Below are 5,333 nucleotides of genomic sequence, written 5' to 3' on the forward strand. Positions count from 1 at the left end.
CCGTCAACAACGTCAACAACAACGACGATTGGACCAAACCCCTCATAGATTACCTCACCAACGACACCCTTCCTAGTGACAAAGCAGAATCTTGAAAGCTCATATACAAAGCCTCCAGGTACCATATCATCAACGGAGTCTTGTTTCGTAAATCAGCGTCAGGTCTGTCACAAAGATGCATCCAAAGTCATGAACAACAACCCATATTTAGCCACCTGCACGACGACATATGCAGCAGTCATGTCGGGGGTAGAGGACTAGCCAAACTCGCAAAAAGACAAGGATATTTCTGGCTGACGCTTCATGGGGATGCCATTCAATACGTCGCCAAATGTGATAGCTGTCAACGGTTTTCCAACACCGTCCATAAGCCTTCGGAATCTCTGTACCAAACCTTGTCTCCATGGCCTTTCATGAGATGGGGAATGGATATCGTCGGAAAGTTACCTACAGCCCCCGGACAAAGAGTCTTCACGCTAGCGTTAACTGATTACTTCTCTAAATGGATCGAGGCAGTTGCCTTGAAGCAGGTGATAGATAAAAGAAGGGATTTTGTTTTTATGGACTAACATTATCTGTAGGTTTGGTATTCCGTCGGGATAGTCTGTGACAATGAGTCACAGTTTATTAGCGACAAAACTCGTGATTTTTGCAGGAAATTTCGAATAGATCTAAGGACGTCAACGCCGAGATACCCTCAAGCTAATGGACAAGCTGAATCCAGCAACAAAGTTGTCATGAATGCCATCAAAAAGAGATTGAAGGCAGCGAAAGGCAGATGGGCCGATGAGCTCCCAGTAGTCTTGTGGGCCAATCGAACAATGCCAAGGTCTGTAACGGGGCAGACACCTTTTTCCCTCGTCTATGGCTGCGAAGCCGTCCTTCTAGTTGAAGCTGACTTCCTGACGTCCCGCTTTGGCCTTATGACGAAAGACAGGAACCAAGAAGAAATGGAAGATAGCTTAGACGCAACTGAAGAACTAAGGGAAACATCCCTAATCAAGATAGCAGTACAGCAGCAGATCATCGTAAGAAGCTTTAACAAAAACGTTAAAGCAAAGACTTTCTAGCTAGGCGACTGGGTATTAAGAAAAGCATTCCAAAATACAAAGAATTTTGCCGGTGGAAAGTTAGCTCCCCTATGGGAAGGCCCATATGAGGTCACCTAGGTCGTCGGAAACGGCCTATCGACTGACTGACCAACAAGGTAAACCCGTTCCAAGAAGTTGGAACGCAACACATCTCAGAAAATATTACTTATAGTAAATGTCAAAAAGTGTTCGTCGACGAAAAGGTAATACCCCCGTCCTTACAATTTGATCTCTTTCATTTAATTATTTATTTTTCATTACGAGTTCTAACTTAAGCATTAGACACCAACGGCCAACAGTGCTTTAACCGTGTTGGTCTTGCAAACACTGATCGACGAAACGCACAGCGACGAACACAAGAAGCTTTGGTCATGATCTACAGTCCAAGTAAACGACAAAAGAGGACAATCGATGTCGGCTACACTGACATCCTTTAAAAGGGTGAGGAAAGCCGCTGTTCAAACTAAAACATCAAAGCAAAACGAAGCCCAGGGCAAATCTGACCTTAATCGTCTGACGCCAAATACCCAAAACCTGAACTACGAACTTAGTCTTTAGTGACCAGCGTCGACGCTAGGACGCAAGGGGCATTGGCAAACAACGAAAGGCCTAAAACACAAAAGTACAAAGTCCTCGACGAACGCATTGTGTAATTAAAGTTAACAGTCAGAAAAAACCTTTGTTCAAGTTTCCTATCTTTTTCTGTCTAAGTGCATTTCGAAGTCAATAAAGTCTATTATTTTTACGCCTACCTTAAATGTAATTTTAACTTGGTCATTTTATTATAGTTTTAACTTAGTCGCTTTATGATAATTTTTTACTTAATCGTTTTTTGCAAAAAGCTTTTGGTTCACATAACACACAAAATACGCAGCAAGTACAAGCGACGAGCAAACAAAAGCAGAAAGCAAAGTGCCATAATAAAAGACAGCGACCAAGCCGCAAAGATGTTCAAAAGAACCATTTGCCCTCAAGTGGAACAAAACATAAGAAACAAAGCAAAGTTTTCAAATAAAAGCAAAAATGTTCAGTAGTACATAAGCAGAAACATAAACCATCACAAGCGATGGCCTTCAAGCTTCAGCATCAGCCTCGTCGACATTCAGACTGTCGACAATATCCTTAATAGCCTCGTCAGCTCGAGCATTGTCATCGACACCCTCGTCTGTCGGGGCAGCACCTCAGCACCCTCAGTAGGCTGAAGAGAACCTTCGTTGACAGTCGACGGCACCTTGATAGTGATAATGGACAAAGGGACAGTGACCGACGGAGATGGTTCCGAATCCATAGTTGAAGCTATTGCGGCATCCTCTCCAAGCTCAGCAAGTGTCCCGCCATTGGCCAGAAAACGATTGATCGCCTCTTAGGGTCGCCACTCTACAACTTTTCCTTCAAGATATTCCTTCATTAGCTTAGCCCTGAGCTTTATATCCAACTCTGCAACCTTGTCCAAAGTATCCTCCAACTCCTTCTTAACCGACGACAAATCTCCCTGCACCTTCGACAAAGACTCGTCCTTGTTCCGAATAACTTCAACCTTATCTTCCAATTGCTTAGCCTGTTCCTTTAGCTGTTCATCCTTGTCCTACAGCAACCTAGCCTACTCCTCCCCCTTTTTTTCCCTGCTCCTTCACCTTACTCTCCAAATGATCTACCTTCAGCTTCGTTTCGTCCAGTTCCTTCTTCACGGTGACAAACTGTCTCGTCACAGTCTTCGTCTTAGCCTCCTGATTCTTTGCAACATCGTCCAACCTCTTCATCTCCTTAGCCATCCCTATCACCCTATCCCTCAAAACCAAAGAATTCTACAAACACAGCCCAAAAAAAACGATTACCAAACACATATCTGTAGACACCCAAATGTGTCTCCCCAAAACCAAACCCAGTGATGAATACCTTTTGCGTCGAATCATTATCGAATAAGGTGAAAGTGTGAAAGGTCAAGTGTTGCGGTTGGTTTTTATTAAATTCTTTCTTTCTGTTTTCGAAAACAACTCTATTTTATGAAAACAGCCAATCCAATTTAGTTTGGTCCACGACAAGGGTCCAATAATAGTGTAGTTGGATGGGGCTTGCAAAGAGCTTTCCAACGATATATTATAAGCCCAATTTCGATGAATAATGAGGAAGTTGTGGCCAAAATACTAAACTGGGCCCGATTTGATCTTTACATACGGCCTAATGATCTAGGGAAGGGCCCAATGATAATTATATTCCTAAAGGTATTAGAATTGATTATAGTCTTCTAAAATTCTCTAGAAGGTTCTCTTTAATCCTAATAGAATTAGAATTAATAATTATATTTTGATAAGTTTTATTTGGAATAAAACTATTATTTTATGAAAAAAACGATTTCGGTTTTCATACAGACTTTATAAATCGATTTTGATTCATATGAGGACTCCGTGTTTGAAAGCGCGGAGGAATTCAGGTTGTCGCCAAACGACAGGCCTGTCGCCTGGCGACAAGGTCGGTTTTGCAGCGACAGCGTGGAGTTTTATTCCTTATCAAATTCTACCTATTTCCGGACTGTTTTCTTATAAATAGGGTCCTGAACCTCCGTTTTTATTCATCTACAATCAATTATCATCATCAATCATCTTTCTCTCTAAAGCTAGAAGCTTTTCTTCTCTCTTTTTCTAAACCTTCCCTCTTACAAAATTCCGCATTCACGAGATCTAGATACACCTAGCCGAGTTCGAAGTTGCCTTCGCCCTAGACGTGAAAGGTTATAATTTCTGAGGGTTTGGTCCCAAATCTCTATTTCAATTATTTAATTTGATTGTTTGATTTTATATTTTTCCTTGAAGTTACTAACACGTGTATTTTGTCATTAGAAAGAGGTACGAGGCATTAAAGTATGTAATCTTATTGCTCTATTCTTGTAGAAAGCATGTTTAAATTTGTTTAATTCCTAGTATCATGTTAGGATGTTATTATTGCTTTATAGTATCATATTTAGGGTGCCTTTTACTCTTTTCTAATAGCATGTTAGTATCATGTTAGGGCTAAAGCTTTGATCTTTAATGTTTAGTGACATGCTAGGATTTGTTATTAATCTTGTTAGTATCATGCCTAGGATCTTGCTATTATTATGCTTTAACACTAACATGAACATGATTATAATTTTTATGGTTATTATTATGATTATTATTATTGTTATTGCTTGATCACGCCCTCTCTTGCAGGTTTAAAGGGAATTTGTACTTGTAATCACGCTTAATAAAATAATTAATAATCTTTCTTAGGGCTAATATGATTATAATTCAAGTGATCGCCAATAATAGTTTTGCTTGTGCATTAAATTCAACCAACATAGATAAACAGGTTTAGGGTTAATCTATTGTTTGCATGTTAGTCAGAAAGCGCACATGAATACGAGAAGAATGAAGTAGAGGCCTATTATTAGGGCAAGTTCAATCTCTTTTTGGTTGGATTTGTACCTTCATCCCCGAACCCTATTTGGTTCAAGACCTTTTGGAGTTGATGATCTCCTGGATCGTTAAGGGGTGTAATCTTCACCTTGTGAACGGTTTATAAGTTCCTAAAACTTGTTGGCGACTCTTTTGCTCTAGCTTCCTTCCCTTTGGACGCCACCATACTTAAGTGTATGATCACAGTGGGGTTCAAGCTTGGGGTTAATGGCTTGAAATATTCCCTACAATATCAGACATTGATTCATGTGACAACGATCAAAAAGAAAAAGGGAAGAAAAAGCTCACGTAAAGATGAACAATGGCAGCTTCCGACGCAATGTAATACCCCGTATTTTTATACGTATTTTATTTAAAATAAGTATTTTGTGGGGTATTTAAATAATTTGAAATGAATTATTTATGATATTTTAATTATTTATTTTAAATAAGTTAGGAAATATTTTATAAAAGGAAAGTTTATTTAATTATTTATTTTATTAAAGTTGGGGTTTATTTTAGGAAAGTTTTATTTTAGTAAAGTTTTATTAGGAACGGGAATAGGAAAGATTAAAAAAGGGAAGTCTAAGTAAGAAGGTTTCTAGAGAAAGGGGTATAAATATTTAACACTTGGGCAAATTAAACTTTGCCTAGAGTGGAGAAAACCCAAGGTAAAGTTTCTCTCTCTTCTCCTTTATTTTTCTCCTTTTTCTTTCTTTCTTTTTCCCCTTACCCTTGTTTTCGATTCACCACCGCCGGCCACACCACCACCGGTGGGCCGCCGGCCACCAGCAGCACCAGCTGGCAACTGCGGCTACCACCAGCGGCT

Source organism: Chenopodium album, chromosome 10 (genome assembly GCF_948465745.1).
Source record: "Chenopodium album chromosome 10, dcCheAlbu1.1, whole genome shotgun sequence".
NCBI classification, from domain to species: domain Eukaryota; kingdom Viridiplantae; phylum Streptophyta; class Magnoliopsida; order Caryophyllales; family Amaranthaceae; genus Chenopodium; species Chenopodium album.